This window comes from Hordeum vulgare, chromosome 5H (genome assembly GCF_904849725.1).
Source record: "Hordeum vulgare subsp. vulgare chromosome 5H, MorexV3_pseudomolecules_assembly, whole genome shotgun sequence".
Taxonomy (NCBI): domain Eukaryota; kingdom Viridiplantae; phylum Streptophyta; class Magnoliopsida; order Poales; family Poaceae; genus Hordeum; species Hordeum vulgare.
Genome location: NC_058522.1, coordinates 520,342,837 through 520,360,554, shown reverse-complemented (window position 1 = coordinate 520,360,554; position 17,718 = coordinate 520,342,837).

Sequence of the window (17,718 nt, the reverse complement as noted above, 5' to 3'; positions counted from 1 at the left end):
CTCAACAAATTTATGGAGAATCATTGAGCAAGGCTACTATCCGCATGATCCAAGCAACCTCACTCCAAGAGAAGAAGCGGACAATCAATACAATCACTCCGCATTGTTTGTTCTCCAGTCCGCAGTGCCTCATGAAGATCTTCCTCACTTGCGCCCCTTCACTTTGGCTAAGGACTGTTGGGAGCACATTATGATTCTGTACAAGGGAATCTCAAGCATTCAACGGTCAAACTATGAAGTGGTGCTTTATGAGGCCGATGAGTTTGTGATGAAGGAAGATGAGGACCCTCATGATCTCTATCGAAGGGTGACTGCTGTTGCTGTTGCTCTCAAGGATCATGGGAGCAAGGATGTGGATGACACATGGATCAAGCGCAAGTTTCTCAAGGCCATCATGCCATTTAGCAAAGCCATGTCATCCGTCATTCGCCAACGACCAGATTTCCACTCCTTGTCCTCCAGTGAGGTGTTGGATGAATTCATTGCAATGTCAATCATGAACAAGACCACTGACAATGCACTTGCTCGCGTTCGGTCAAAGACAACTTCACCCAACCTTGCTTGAAAAGCAAAGGCTGCTTCTGAAGAAGAAGAAGAGGATGAGGAAGAGGAGAGCTGCCCTGAAGACACTAAGTATGCTTATCACGAGCACATGTCTCTTGAGTCAAGGCAATTCTGGGGCAACAAGAGAAACTCAAGGCCCAACTTCTCCAAGAATAACTCAAGTGGGTTCAAGACCAAGCAACGTGTGAGGACATGCTGTAACTGCGGCAATGTGAGTCACTTCATGGCAGAATGTAAGACAATGGGGGCAAGCTCATTCGCAAAGACAAAGCCAAGTCTTTCCCAAACAAGAACAACTTTGTCAAGAAACCCCATCCAAAGGGTATGGTGGCACTTGACGAGTACCCCTCCGATGATGATGACGATGACGATATGGTGGCAACTACGACTCCAGCCATTGCCACCCCTTCTCCCAAGATGTCTCTCTTCAACGCCCCCAACGATAACCGCATCGCCAAGTGCCTTATGGCCAAAGGTATCGATCAAGTAACACCCAACATTAAGACCACCATCACTACCGCTCCTTCATTGTTAAATTTTGTTGATACTAGTGATGTTGTGGAACTTAATGAGCATGATTTTGACAAATTTCTATGTAAAATCAAAGGATAATCCAAGAAGCACTTTGTTGCTCTTTTGGAACAACTGGGTGAGGCTAATGACCTCATCGAGTCTCATGAGGAGACTATCTCCGAGTTGCAAGGACATAGTCGTGACTATGTCGATGAGATTGATGAATTATCTATTGCACTAGAAAAAGAGCGCAGTCTTCGTTTGTCTTTTGAGGAGTCACACAACGATGATTGCGCTAAATTGCAAAAGGAACTAGATCATGCTATTGTTCTTACTCATGTGCTTAAGTCTGAAAAGGCTGCACTTGGGGTTGGCCATGACAGACTCAAAGCAGAGTTTGATACACTTGACAAGGCTCACAAGGTCTTGAAAGGTGCTCATTTCTCCGTCAAAGAGTCTCATGATCAACTCCAAGCAAAGCTTACCAAGGATATCTCTACTTGTCCTCCTTTCTTTATAATTGATAATGCGTGTACAACTAACCCTTGTTGTGAGCATGTACATCTTGTGGAGGAAAATGCCAAGTTGAAGGATCAACTTGAAAAGGGCCTTGTGTCATGCATCCAAGGCGAGAAGAACCTAAACGGCCTTTTGAGCAATCAAAAGGGTGTTGCAGGAAAGGAGGGACTTGGACTTACATCCAAGTCGAAAAGGAAAAGGAAGAACAGGAACAAGCGATTCCCTACCCTCATGGACACCTTTGTCAAAGAGGACGAAGGGAATCAGAAGGAGAACAAAAACAAGGTGGAGAATGGTAGCATCAAGGAGGGCAAAACAATTCCTACCAACACACCCGGCAAACTCAATCCTTCCTATGTTTTATGTCGTGCTGGTGATGGGCATGTCTATGCCAGATTTGTTGGTTCTTACTATGAGTCCATTGAATGGGCTATTTGGGTTCCTAAGACCCTTGTCTCTAACATTAAAGGACCCATTCAAAAATGGGTACCTAAAACCAAGCCTTGATCTATTGCACGAGTTTGCTTCCGGTGGGGTGTCATGGCTGCTTGATAGTGGAGCAACAAATCATATGACCGGAAGGAAGGACTTAGTGGTGGATGTGCATCCTTCCCCATCTATGCCCACCCATGTCCAATTCGCCGATGCATCAACGTCAAAGGTATTGGGATTTGGTAAGGTGGTCATCTCTCAAGAGTTATCTATTGAGAAGGTCATGCTTGTTGAGTCCCTTGCTTACAATTTACTTTCGGTTCGTCAACTTGCAATTATGGGCTTTGCCACATTCTTTAATCTTGATACCGTGGTCCTTTTGTGGAGCAAGACTCTTAAAGTAGCCTATGTTGGATATGTCGAAAATGGTCTCTATGTGGTGAGCTTTTCAAAGCGACCCACTAAGACTGCGACTTGTCTAATGGCTAAAGTTGATGTGGGATGGCTTTGGCATCGCCGACTAGCTCATGTCAATATGAGATCTTTGCAAAGTCTCCTCAAAGGGGACCATGTTCGTGGACTAACAAATGTGAGTTTTGCCAGAGATCGTGCTTGCAGTGCCTGCATTGAAGGGAAGATTCATGAAACTGCTCATCGTCCAACGACTCTCATTTACACTAAGAGGCCGTTGGAGCTCCTTCATATGGATCTCTTCGATCCCCCATCATTTGATAGTCTTGGGGGCAGAAAGTATTGCTTGGTGATTGTTGATGATTACTCAAGATACACCCGAGTATATTTCTTCAAGAGGAAGAGTGAGACTCAAGAAACCGTCATCAACTTTGCTAATGAAGCTCAACGACAACATGAAGTAAAGATTTTGATGATTAGAAGTGACAACGGCACCGAGTTCAAGAACCACACCTTGGAGGAGTTTCTTAGTGATGAGGGAATCAAACATCAATATTCAGCACCATTGACCCCTCAACAAAATGGTGTGGCGGAAACGAAGAACCGGACGTTGATGGACGTGGCAAGAACAATGATGGCAGAATTCAAATCTCCGTATAACTTTTGGGCCGAAGCCATCAACACAGCATGTCATGCATCCAATCGGCTCTATATCCGCAAAGGCTTGAACAAGACCCCATATGAGATTCTCACCGGAAACAAACCCAATCTCAAGTACTTCCGGGTATTCGGGTGTAAGTGTTTCATTCTCAAGAATGGTGCACGTTTAGCTAAATTTGATTCTAGAGCTCAAGAGGGCATCTTCGTTGGTTATGCTACAAACTCACATGCTTACCGTGTCCTCAACAAGTCCACCGGGCTCATTGAGGAAACGTGTAACGTGGAGTTTGATGAAAATAATGGCTCCCAAGTGGAGCAAAGTGGTCTATGTGATGTAGGTGATGAAATTCCTCCCCAAGCCATAAGAAGAATGGGGATTGGTCAAATACTCCCCATTGAGGAACCCCTTGTGGCCGAAGGAGAAGGACAATGAAGTGGAGCCATCATCTTCGCAAGCCCCACATGCTTCCGATGAACAAAGAGAAAACCCTCAACCAGCTGAACAAGTTCAAGGACAAGATCAATCGCTCAAAGATGGTGATGTGCCACATGATGTCCAAGTGCTTACACAAGGTTCCGAATCTGCTCAAGATCAAGATCAAGTGCAGCTACAAGATCCAAACCAAATGCAGGCACAAGATCAATATCAAGAGCAACCACAAGATCAAGAACAAACCAGTGAGCCTGCTCAAGTCGAAAATCAAGTTGATCAGGATGTTGTTTCTCAATTTCCTTCTGCAGCACCTAAGAGGGGTATTGGTGCCAAGGAAGGATCAAAACACAAGGCCAAGCAAAGTAATCAAGTTGATGCTCCTCAGTTATCAAGTGCAGAACTCTTGGAGCGTCGCGCAGCCAAGATTGCAAACAAGGTGAGAGTCAAGTCACATCTTATGAAGAACGTGCTTGGTAGTTTAAAAAGGGGAGTATCCACTCATCAACAAATTTCGAATTATTGTGAGCATCACGCGTTTGTTTCGTATTGTGAACCTCAACAGGTACAGGAAGCACTCGATGATGAGGATTGGCTTATGGCCATGCATGAAGAACTCAACAAATTCGAGCGTAATCAAGTCTCAAAATTAGTGCCAAGACCAAAGGAGGAATATAATGTCACCGGGACCAAATGGATCTTCAAAAACAAGCAAGATGTCAATGGGATTGTGGTTCGAAACAAGGAAAGATTGGTGGCTCAAGGCTACTCGCAAGTCGAGGGTATCGACTACGGTGAAACCTTTGCCCCTGTTGCTCGTCTAGAATCTATTCACATGCTGCTTGCATTTGCTTCTCATCATAATTTCAAATTACAAAAAATGGATGTAAAAAGTGCTTTTCTTAATGGTCCTTTGAATGAGTTGGTTTATGTCAAACAACCCCCGGGATTCGAACATCCCAAGCTCCACAATCATGTATACAAACTTAATAAGGCACTCTATGGCCTTAAACAAGCCCCACGTGCGTGGTATGAGTACCTTACTCAGTTGTTACAAGATCGTGGGTTTGAAATTGGGAAGATAGATCCCACTCTTTTTACCAAGAAGGTCAAAGGGGATTTGTTCATATGCCAACTATATGTTGATGATATCATTTTCGGTTCCCCTAACGAATCTTTCAGTGAAGAATTTGCTGCACTAATGACCGAGAAATTTGAGATGTCAATGATGGGTGAGTTGAAGTTCTTCCTCGGGTTCGAGATTAAACAAGGTTTAGAAGGGACCTTCATCAAACAAGCCAAGTACACCCAAGACATTCTCAAGAGGTTCGAACTAGAGGATGTCAAGCCAGTCAAGTTTCCCATGCCAACCAGATGCAAGCTTGACAGTGATCCCAATGGTAAAGGAGTGGATGAAAAGGTATATCACTCCATGATTGGATCCCTTCTTTACCTTTGTGCATCTAGACCAGATATCATGTTGAGTGTAGGGATTTGTGCACGGTTTCAATCTACACCAAAAGAAAGCCATTATACGGCTATTAAGCGAATCTTTCGATATTTGGCTCATACCCCAAACTTTGGCCTATGGTATCCCAAAGGGACGAACTTCAACCTAGTGGGCTATTGTGACTCAGATTTGGCGGGAGACTGTGTGGAGAGGAAGTCAACATCTGGAGGATGTCAATTTCTTGGTCGTTCACTGGTAAGTTGGTCTTCAAAGAAGCAGAATTGTGTCTCTCTGTCTTCCACCGAAGCTGAGTATGTGGCAACCGCGAGTTGTTGTGCACAGTTGCTATGGATGAGGCAAACTTTAAAGGATTACGGTGTCACTTGTGACAAAGTGCCTCTTCTATGTGACAATCAAAGTGCTATCAAGATTTCCCTCAATCCGGTGCAACATAGCAAGACCAAGCACATTGATATTCACCATCACTTCATCCGTGAGCATATCAAGCGTGGTGACATTGAGGCTCACTTCATCAACACTGAAGAGCAACTTGCGGATATTTTCACTAAGCCCCTAGATGAAGCAAGGTTCCGGGAGTTAAGGCATGAGCTAAATATCATTGATTCAAGTAATGTGGATTGAAACTAGGCACTTTGCACCTCAGTCTGCATTATATCTTGCTCTAGGTGTAGGCATGGACATAGGGGGAGTGTTGTTCTCTCAATGAACTTTCCCTCCCCCCATTATGCATAAATTGATCATGTCTTTCACTTTGACCGTTATTAAATGGTACTTGTGCTTCAAAGACGAGCATTGGTCATGAACCCAAGGAGAATTCTTCGCGGTGTCATACCTTTGTCTCAAACATAGGTGGCTCCGGCCACCGCCCACCTTTCTCTCTCGTTGAAGAAAGGTTACAAAATGACTAGTCAGCATATTTTGCTTATGTTTTATCTTCCTCTACACTGACTAGTCGTTGCCCACACCATTTTTCACATCGTTCTAAGCCTCTATGTGTTTTTCTAGAGCGGTACTACCGCCAGGACTGCTACTGGAATTCCTATATTTGCCGTCTGCCAAATCTTTGCCATCAGCCAGCAGACGGCGAAGAACCTCTTTACCATGTGTTGGCAAAAAACAGACGGTAAAGAGGAGGCTGAAGGCAAAATACATATTTGCCATCAGCCACCTCTTTGCCGTCTGTCAACAGACGGCAAAGGTAGGGATGGCAGACGGCAAAGCTATCCCACCCCACCCCTCCTCTCTCCCCATCCCACCCCGGCCCCACCCACCCCTTTGCCGTCTGCCTGACTAGCTTTGCCGTCCGTGGCAGACGGCAAAGGGGATGGACCCCCCAAACGTTAACGGTCGCCGCGCGCCCCACCTCTCTCCTCTCTCCCACGCACTCTCTCTCACTGCTCTCCCCTCAGCGCCGCTGCAGTCCCTCAGCGCCGCCGCAGCAGCCCCCAGCGCCGCCGCCGCCCCACCGCCGCCGCCGACGCCACCCCCACCCCACCTCCCCACCCCACCGCCGCCCTGCGCCCCCCCTGCGGCCCTCCTCCTCCTCCCTGCGCCCCCGCCCCCGCCGCCGCCGACGCCACCCCCACCCCACCTCCCCACCCCACCCCACCGCCGCCCTGCACCCTCCTCCACCGCCGCCCTCCTCCCCCTGGTAAGTTTCTGTTTCTTCTTTTTTTAATAGTTTTTGTTTAATTAGTTCTTAGTTTTAGTTTAGTTTTAGTTTCAGTTTTAGTTTAGGTTTAGTTAGGTTAGTTTCAGTTTTAGTTTAGTTAGTTTCAGTTTTAGTTAGGTTAGTTTCAGATTTAGTTAGGTTAGTTTCAGTTTTAGTTTAGTTTTAGTTTTAGTTTAGGTTTAGTTAGTTTAGGTTTAGAAGAAGAAGACGAAGGAGAAAGGAGATGAAGAAGAAGGAGAAAGGAGAAGAAAAAAATAAGAAGAAGAAGGAAAAGGAAGGGAAGGAGAAGAACCAAGAAGAAGAAGAAGAAGAAAAATAGGAGAGGAAGAGAAGAATAAGAGGAAAAAAGAAAATAAGAAGAAGAAGAAGAAGAAGAAGAAGAAGAGAAGAAGAAAACAAGAAGAAGGAGAAGAAGAATAAGAGGAAAAAAGAAAAAATAAAATAAGAAGAAGAAGAAGAATAAATTAGTAGATTTAGTAGGTAGTTTCTGTTAGTTAATTAGTAGATTTAGTAGGTAGTTTAGTGGTAGATTAGTAGTTAATTAGTAGTTTTAGTGGTAGATTCTGTTAGTTAATTAGTAGATTTAGTAGAAGAAAAGAAGAAGAAAAGAAGAAGAGAAGAAGAAGAGAAGAAGAGAAGAAATAGGCAAAATGGGCTAATTAACCCAACAATGACATAACCTAAAAAGTAGTATAGGTAACCTGGAAAGTCCTCTGGACCAAAAGGGCAACTTCTGGACCTACTTAATAGAAAAAATAGGAAGAAGAAGAAGAGGAGGAGGAGGAGAAGAGGAGAAGAGGAGGAGGAGAAGAAGAAGAAGAAGAAGAAGAAGAGGAGGAGGAGGAGGAGAAGACAAAAATAAGAAGGAGAAGAAGAAAAGAAGTAGTATAGGACAATGACATAACCCAGCTCATTAATATTATATACTTAGCTTGTTTTCCTCTAAAATGGGATAATTAGCCAATTTAGCTTAAAAAAGACATAATTAGGTAATTTAGCTCCAACATAATTAGGTAATTGTTGTACGAGCTCCGCCCCTGCATTCGTGGGTCAGTACAAATTTCATCTCCTCCCCACCCCTTCATTTACTGTGGCTCGGTTTCCGGATGCAACTTTCTAGATTTAGGTTATTCAATTAATTTATCAGTATGCGTGACCAGTATGCGTCTCCCGTTCGAAAGGGCGACATCTATAAATATGCATGTCTTTGCATATTTATAACCGCCATCCTTTCGAATTGTCCAACATTATCCATGGACAGCCCGAGTATGTGTAAATTGGGTTCGTTTTCCCGTATGCTGTGCTCTGGATCCGATGCGGAATTTCGTCAGTGCCTCCCTGTTGTTCTCCGGATGCACATCCTCTCTGTTTATTGCGGAGACGTGTATCAGGAGAACAGCGGGGAGGTGCTGCCAAAATTTTACGTTGGATCCGGAGCAGAGCATGGGAAAACGAACCCAATCTACACATACTCGGGTGGGATTAGGACCTATCTTTACCTATTAGCGTGTAGGTTGCCTGGACGTAATAAAAATGGCGAAAGATGAATATAAATGCTAAATTATATATAAATATATTTCTTCTGTCTTTAGTAGCTACGCAAGATGAGTGATCGTGCGTGGATGTATACCGGTCACCCTAGTCAGAAAGAGATGACGAAAGAATGGTTTTTAAAAACAAAGGAATTTGTGAAAGCCGCATTCGCAAATGGCCAGGAAAGAAACTATTGCCCCTGTCCTGGATGCGACAACTATAAAAAGACGACAGAGGCTGTAATGATTAAACACCTGCAGAGGAGGGGTTTTAAGCCTAATTATACGGTGTGGACATTTCATGGTGAGTCTATACAACGCACAAGAGCTGAGGTGGTCCGTCGTCGCACGGACGAGCATGGTACTGGGATCGAAGACATGGTGCAAGACTTTGATGATGCTCGGGATTCGGAAGATGAGATGGAGGAATCTGCAAAGGCCTTTTATGAAATGTTGGAGTCTTCAAAACGTCCTCTCCATGAGCACACCGAGCTCTGTCAGCTGGATGCAATTGCACAAATAATGGCTCTGAAGGCTCAGTTCAACTTGGGAAGAGAATGCTACGACGCGATGATGACACTATTTGGACGTTTCCTACCCAAAGGCCATGTCATGCCTGCAAACCTGTACCAGTCGGACAAAATACTTCGTGTACTTAAGATGCCCTATGAGAAGATAGATGCATGTGAGAAAGGATGTGTCTTATTTAGGAAGGAGTATGCACACTTGGACTATTGTCCCAATTGCGAGTCTTGCAGGTATCTTGTGGTAGACAACGGTATGGGTGAGAAGAGGCAGACCAAAATCGCAGTTAGTGTTCTTCGGTATATGCCAATCGTACCAAGACTTCAACGTCTTTTCATGGTCGAAGAGACAGCCAGACAGATGACATGGCACAAATTGGGCAAAAGAACCGAACTAGATGCGGATGGGAATAAGATGATGGTACACACATCGGATGGGGAAGCGTGGAAACATTTCGATGGATTGCATCAGGATAAAGCGGCAAATCCAAGGAATCCTCGAGTCTGCGCCGCCACGGATGGTTTCAATCCCTTCGGCATGACGGCAACCCAATACAGTTGTTGGCCTGTATTTGTCATTCCACTGAATCTCCCCCCCGGACAGATTATGCAAAGAAAGAACATATTTCTGACGTTGATAATTCCAGCGCCCAATTATCCGGGGAAGAATATGAATGTGTACCTGCAACCGCTTAAGGATGAATTGGAAGAAGCTTGGGAAAATGGGGTCAAGACATACGATGCCGCTAGAAAAGAAAACTTCAAAATGCATGTGTGGTACATGTACTCTATGCATGACTTGCCAGCGTATGCGCTATTCTCTGGATGGTGTGTGCATGGAAGGTTCCCGTGCCCCCAATGCAAGGCAGCTCTTCAGTTTCATTGGTTGAAGGAGGGTCGGAAGTATTCTTGCTTTGACTTGCATAGACAGTTCCTGGATCCTGACCATCAGTTCAGAAAAGACAAGAAGAACTTTACCAAAGGTAAAGTTGTCAAAAACTTGGCACCACATGCGTTCACAGGCCAACAGATCCTGGATCAGTTAAAAGCCCTCGAGCCTGATCCAGAGCGTCTAGGGTATTTCAAGGGGTATAATTCAAAACATGCCTGGACTCACAAGCCATGCTTCTGGGATCTGCCTTACTTCAAAGACCTCCTTCTTCCACACAATATCGACATGATGCACACTGAAAAGAATATCGGAGAGGCTATTTTTGGTACATTGTTCGACATAGATGGGAAGACAAAGGATAATATTAAGGCTAGAGTCGATCAAGAGACACTATGTCATAGACCGTTACAAAACATGCGAGAAGGCAAAGGAAAGCAGAAGTGGTCGAAGCCAAAGGCCTGGTTCAATCTTGGAAGGCCAGCTATGAGGGAAATTATCTTGTGGGTCAAAATGCACTTGATGTTCCCCGATGGGTATGCAGCGAATCTAAAGAGGGGAGCGAGTCTTGAAAAATTAAAAATCTTTGGTCTCAAGAGTCATGATTGGCACATATGGCTAGAGCGGGTAATGCCGGTGATGTTACGTGGCTTTATTCCTGAGGATGAATGGCTAGTACTGGCGGAGCTGAGCTATTTCTTCCGTGTTCTTTGTGCGAAAGAATTGTCGCCTGGCATGGTAGAAGACATGGAGGAGTTTGCACCGGAGTTGTTGTGCAAGTTAGAGAAGATCTTTCCACCGGGCTTCTTTAATCCAATGCAGCATTTGATTTTACATCTACCGACCGAGGCAAGATTGGGTGGGCCCGTGCAAAATCGTTGGTGCTTTGCAACTGAGAGGATGCAGAAGACCCTTCGAGCTAAATGTAAAAATAAGCGTAGAATTGAAGCATCGATGGCTGAGGCATTCATTACTGAGGAGGTGGCAAACTTTGTGACAGCACACTACGAAGCCAAAAATCATCATTTGCATAATCCGAAGCCTCGGCACAATGATGGAGACCCTAAAAAAGGTGGGTCCAACCTCAGCCTATTCAAAGGGAAGCTCGCACCAGCCGGTGCTTCGAAACCAATATTGTTGGATATCGAAGAATGGCGGAACATTTTGTTGTATATCTTCAACAACCTAACAGAAGTGCGGCCGTACATCGAGTGAGTTCTCGGCACATTTTCCCGTAACTTCTAATTCATTTGAACTGCTCTTATTCCCGGATATTTCAAACAGCCGTTACGTCGTCAAATTCTCGGATGGAGCGGTGATCGAAAATGATTCCTTCGAAGAGTATGAGCTTCTGTCAAAGACAGGAGGCGGCTATCCCGGTTTCATCTCTTGGTTCAAACAAACGGTAATTATCAATAATGGACCATTTCATTCTTGGTCTAACTTGCGGCTAATGCAACAACCGTTTCGTATTAAACTTGTAGGCTAATTCAGAGTCTATGGACGCCGAATTGAGACAAGTCGCTAATGGTTTTCACTATAAGGTCCGTTCATTTGAGAAATACAACATCAACGGGTATCTCTTTCGTACCTTTGGCAAAGAGCTATCTATGCCCGACCGGAAATCTACAAATTGTGGTGTCTCTGCTATCGGCGAAGGTGTTATCGAGTATTATGGAAGAGTTGAAGCAATTTATGAACTTCAATTCTATGGTGAAAACCCACCGAACGTCGTAGTCTTCAAATGTTATTGGTTCCAGCCGAAGGAGACTAGAAGGACTCATGAACATATAGGACTAGTCGAAATCAATCCAAACACCCATTTAGATGTTCCCGATGTCTATATTACGGCTCAACAGGCGACCCAAGTTTTCTACCTACCGTGGGCATGCCAAACGGATAAGAATTTAGAAGGTTGGTATGTTGTTTATGAAGTGCCACCACATGTCAGACCACCTCTCCCAAATGAACAGGATTATGAACCTCACATTAACCCAGACACATATGATGGAGAATTCTTCCAAGAAACACGTCTTTCCAAGAAACGTTTCAAGAACCGCCGTGCTTCATCCAAGAACATGGAAGTAGACAGCGACAATGAATCCGACTCCAGCCCTGAGCCGGAACCAGAAGACCTGGAACTCGTAGAGGTTAATGATGCGGATGACCTGTCAATGCTTCAACGATTAAAGGAAGGCATTTCACAACTTCACGCCGTTGAACCCGATGAGCACGTCATTCATGAAGACATGCGTGATAGTGATGATGATGATGCATTTATTGATGATGATTATTAGTTTGTAAGATTCACAACTTAAATTATATATATTTTAATATTTATTATTCATGTACATATTATTATTCATGTCAGTCATTCAATTTTTTTATGTTGTACTAATTTCTTTTAATCTTTATCATGGCAGGTGTTGAAAGATGGTGGGCGCGGGTCCAGATCGCTCGACGGGTTCTTCCCAGGCGCCCCGCACGAGGGGTGGTACTTCCATTCCACCCCTATCTCTCTGTAGAGCCTTGGCAGACAGTCTTTCGACACCAGCCGTGGGTTCTTCTTCGTCGGCGGCATTGCCCGCTGGGAGAGGTGCTGGTCGGGTAGGGAAGAAGGGGAAGGGTACAGGGAGAGGTGGTGGCCGCGGAAGATCCAGGAGGACTGTTGAGCCGTCCTCGCCACCACCACCAGCTCATTCACCCGAGCATAGGACTAGTATGGTCGACCCGTTTGCGGAGGAGGCTACGGGGACTCCGGTCCAGGAGCCTGGTGTTCACGGGCATTCGTCCCATGAGACTCCGGTCCAGGAGCAGCCTCGGGTCGAGGTGCACTCGGCCCAGGAGCAGCCGGAGGAGACTACGGTTCCGGAGGCTTCACCCGACGTGGAGAGGTCCGGATGGGAGCCTTGGCCGGATCGTACCGAGTTGCCGGATTGGACCGAGGGTCCGGGTGGCTCAGGGGGCGGGGATGGCAGGGATGAGCTTACGGATAGCGAGGGCGATGTGCAGGTGGACGGGGCCCCGGCTACCGTGTACAAGCGTGGTAGTACACGTCTCCCGGTCGCCCCGGCTACCCGCGAGCAGAGGCCGGTGATTAAACCTGAAGGAGATAGGTAAGTACATTTACCCTTTTTTTAGCTTTTGCCTTCAAGTTTGTTCAAATATCTAATGCGCTGACCTTATCATACTGCAGGGGATGGGTACACCCTCTTGGAGTCCGTAGGCCGAACTCCGTCCTTGGTGTGCTTTGCCGGACAAATTTCCCGGGGTTTGTCACGTTGCCTGGTGAGGGTGAGGTTCCTACACTAGGATTTACCTGGGAGCACTACCAGGCTGCGCAGGCCCCGCCGGAGGAGATTATAGATGGTGTCTTGTGCTACACGAGGGCCGAGATGGTGATCAGGAGCTTTTGGGTAAATTATCCTTTTACATAATCTAAAATTAACAATATAGCTAATTATGGTACTAATCGGTGTTTTCACGTTTGATTGCAGACCTTCTATAGGTGTGAGGATGGATATGAGGAGGCGGCGGCCAGGGTTCTCGAGGTCGAGTGTAGGCGGTTACTACAGAACTTGCACCACGAGGCTCGGCCGCAGGCTATTCGAGATTACTACGCCACACGTGGTATTAAGAAGGAGAAGAAGGATTGCCGCGGAAAGTTTCTGAAGAAGGAGCAATACATGAAGGTAATTACCTATTCTTAAGTCCTTCTACGTAGTTTTCTTGATTTCATTCATAGGCGTAGCGCTGAAAATTCTTTCTAATAACTTACAGGTGCCCCCGAGATGGTGTGCGGATAAGATGGATTGTTGGGAGGCGTTGGTTGATGAGTGGTGCACAGGCAGCTGGCGAGCCGTCCACGATAATGCGAAGGATCGGCGTAGCCAAATGGTTGGTGTGCCACACCATCAAGGCAGCGCCAACTTACTTCAGTTTGGACGAAACTGGGTATGTGATTTGCTTCATGATTCATGCAATTCATTCTTATGCTAATATTTTGTTCCTCTCTTTTAGGCGCATCACAATAAGACTGAGATGCCACACTTGTACGACCTTTATGGCATGGCCCATACTGCCTCGTACAAGAAGGCGAAGGCATTCTCTGAGTCTGACCTGGATGATCCCAGTAACTTCACCAACATATCATCCCACCAGAAGCTCGTGGCATACAGGGACGCGGGGAAGGCTACGAAAGGGGATGACTTTAACCCTAGCCAGGAACCTTTGGATCCAGAGCTGGTGATGATATCTGGTGGCGGGAGGCCACATGGCTCGATAGCCATTGGAGATGGGATAATACGTTGTCCACTCACTCTTCCGGAGATCAAGGCGCGCCAGTCGAGCAACTGTCCTGAGATAACGCGTCGTCCACGGCCAGTCGAACTTGCCATCGAGGTTAGTTGTACGGACTAAGAACACTTTCATCCATTTCATTATGTGTGTCACCATAGATCATTAGTGTGGTAACGAGGAATGGTTTTTCAGGCTGCTCTTCAGAAAGAGAGAGCGGCAAACCAGGCTGCTCTTGAGAAAGAGAGATTGGCAAGCCAGGCTGCTCTTCAGGCTGCTCTTGATGAGAGGGACCAGAGCACGACACGATTGCTTGAGGAGGAGAGGGCCGGAATGAAGCGGGTCAACGGGCCCTGTACGAGCTTTTTGTGGTATGTTTTTTTTCACATTAGCCAAATCATGTGTGTAATGTCTGTTTCAATACTAACTAATACGACCCACTCTTCAAGGTCTGTGCGAGAAGAGCGGTCAAGTCCCTCCGCCGATGCCCGTCTTCTCTTCGATTGGCACGGTGAGTTTCATTATAAACTAGTATTAATAATTGAGTGTCATCATGCTAACTGAGACATTGCAAAATATCTTTTCTGCAGAATAACTCCCGAGCGGCATCGCACGACCCTTCTCCAGGGCAACCGTCTCCAAACGAAGCCGGCGCGAGCAACCGTGGTGTTTCTCCTCCTTGATGACCACTACGGTAAGTTTCTCCTCCAAACTTAGCTTGTTTTCCTCTAAAATGAGATAATGAGCCAATTTAGCTCCAAGAAGACATAATTAGGTAATTTAGCTCAAAAAAGACATAATTAGGTAATTTAGCTCAAAAAAGACATAAAGAGGAGGAGGAGGAGGAGGAGGAGGAGGAGGCCAAGGCCAATTTGGCGTCCCAGCCGCCAGAATGTCATCGTGAGGGCGTCGAAGTCCCACACGATGGGCCCGAGGGTCCAGAGAAAGTCCACACCGAGGATGAAGTCGAAACAGCCGAGGTCAATGCCGGCACAGCTAATGGAAAAGTGTTCGCCCCCGATGGTGATGGGAACGTCGCGGGCGAGTCCATGACACTGGAGGCGGTCACCGTTGGCCACCGTGATCCGAAGGCGCTCCCCGCCCGTGGTCGGAATAGCTAGACGACGCATGGTTGCCTCGGGCAGGAAGTTATGAGTGGAGCCCATATCCAGCAGGGCGACCAGCTGTTCGCCATGGATCGTCACGGGCAGCAACATGGTCCGCTCATGGCGGATGCCGGCGAGGGCGTGGAGAGAGACGACGCAGGCCGTCGCCGTAGAATCTGCGGCCGGGTCTGTTGCGTCGTTCGTCTCGTCCGCCTCGGTGTAGTCGACCGTCTCCAAGTAGAAGAGGCGGGGGCAGACATGTGTCGGCGTGTAGGGCTCATCGCAGTTAAAGTAGAGACCCTGACGTCGACGCTCCTGCTGCTCGGCCGGGGACAACCCGTGGAAGGTCCGTGTGGCGGCCGGAGGTGTGGCCGTTGCGGCTGGCGGAGGCCGGCCCGGTGCTGGAAGGGTCGACATGGGTCGACTGAGCTGGCGGCCGCCCCGTCCGGGCGGTTGCTGCAGTGCCTGGGCCCGCTGCTCGAAGGCCCGGGCGTAGTACATGGCGGACTGAAGGTCGGGGGGTTCCCGGAGCTCGACATCCATGCGAATATGGTCCGGTAGGCCACCCACAAAGAGCTTAGCGCGCTGAGACGCGGATATGCCTGGCGCGTGGCATGCCAGGGCTTGGAATCGGTCGGCGTAGTCCTGGACCGTTGAGGTAAACGGTAAGCGGCCAAGGGCTGCCAGTCGGCTGCCACGGATGGGGGGGCCAAACCGGAGAAGGCAGAGCTCACGAAAGCGGTCCCACGGTGGCATGCCGCCCTCGTCCTGCTCGAGGGCGTAGTACCAAGTCTGGGCAGTACCACGGAGATGATAGGACGCGAGCCAGGTGCGATCCGACGCGAGCGTCCGCTGCCCCCGAAAGAACTGCTCGCACTGGTTAAGCCAGTTGAGGGGGTCTTCCGCGCCGTCGTAAGTGGTGAAGTTCAGCTTAGCGAACCGAGGAGATGTCGGCCCGCCGTGTCCGGGAGCCGCGGATGTCGGTGGCCTCGCGTATGCCGGGTCGGGAAACTCCGGGCCGTAGGGCGCCGAGCTGGAGGACCGCTCGAACGGCAGAGAGGGCGCCGGGTGTTCCGGTGTCGGGGTATAGATTGGACCCGAAGATGATCCGGCTGCCCACGCGGGAATTGACGATGGCGATGACGGGAACTGCACCTGGTGCAGGGGCCGACCGGTGGTTCGGGGCGCTGGAGGTGCTGCTGTCGATGGCGGCGGCGGCTGCTGGTGCGGCGCCGGAGCCTGCGTCGTGGTGGCCGGTAGCGACTGGTGGGGCAGCCCCCCCCAGTGGCGCGGTGGTGGCCGGCCACACGGGCCAGGGAGTGCCCGCGGCGTGGTAGTGCTGCAGCAGCAGCTGCGGCGGCGGCGGAGCCCCTCCGTGGAGTGGCTGGAAGGCCGGGGTGGCCCACGGCAGCGACGGCGGCCCGTAGGTAGTGGGGGCGACGCTCGGTGGCGGGGGTTGGGTCCCAGCGAGGTAGAGGCTGATGCCTCGGACCGGTTGGACAAGCTCCCGCAGGGTGCCCGATATCGCCTCGGGCGAGAGTATGGGGAGCGGCTCCTCCGCGGTGATGATCGACACTGGCGAGGGAGCGGTCCCGAACGTGAGCGGCAGCGGCGGCGGGGCGGTGGTGGTGGTTTGCGGCAGTGGGGCGGTGGTGGTGTTGAGCGGCGGCGGTGGTGGAGGGAGCGACATGATCAGCCTGGAATCTCTGGATACCAAATTGGTAGGACTAGGGTTCCTACCGGGCCTCCGGCATAGGTTGTAAGGGCAGGGAGGAGGGGAGCGAGGGCTGGAGCAGACGCGCCGGCGAGATGGCGCCGTCGCGGCTAGGGTTAGGTGCGGCGAAGGCTAGGGTTCCGGCTACTTGGAGAGCCGGGCAACAGAAGATAATATCTTTATTGCTTGATCTCAATTGATGTCTTACAACTAGTATTTATAACTCGAGCCTAAGATAACTTTCCTAAAGTAATTTACCTAAGATAACTTGCGGGCCAAGCCGCTAATATTAACGCCCAATGGGCCTACGCCGGCCATAGGCCAAGCCGGTCATAACAGAGGAGGAGGAGGAGGAGGAGGAGGAGGAGAAGGCCAAGGACCTTCTATCCTTCTCCTCCTCCTCCTTCTTCTTGATTTCTTCTTCTTCTCCTCCTCCTCCTCTTTCTTCTCCTCTTTCATATTATCCTTGCTTTAATTAACCCAACAATGACATAATTAGCCCATTTAGCTCCAAAATACCATAATAAGCTCAAAATGGCATAAGAACCTTGGTTAGCTCATGAATATTATATACTTAGCTTGTTTTTCTCTAAAATGACATAATTAGCCCATTTAGCTCAAAAAAGACATAATTAGGTAATTTAGCTCCAACAAGAGGAGAAGAGGAGAAGAAATAGGCAAAATGAAAAGAAAGAAGAAGAAGAGATGAAGAAGAGAAGAAGAAGAAGGAGGAGGAGGAGGAGGAGGAGGAGGAGGAGAAGGCCAAGGACCTTCTATCCTTATCCTCCTCCTCCTTCTCCTCCTCCTCCTTCTTCTTGATTTCTTCTTCTTCTCCTCCTCCTCCTCTTTCTTCTCCTCTTTCATATTATCCTTGCTTTAATTAACCCAACAATGACATAATTAGCCCATTTAGCTCCAAAATACCATAATAAGCTCAAAATGGCATAAGAACCTTGGTTAGCTCATGAATATTATATACTTAGCT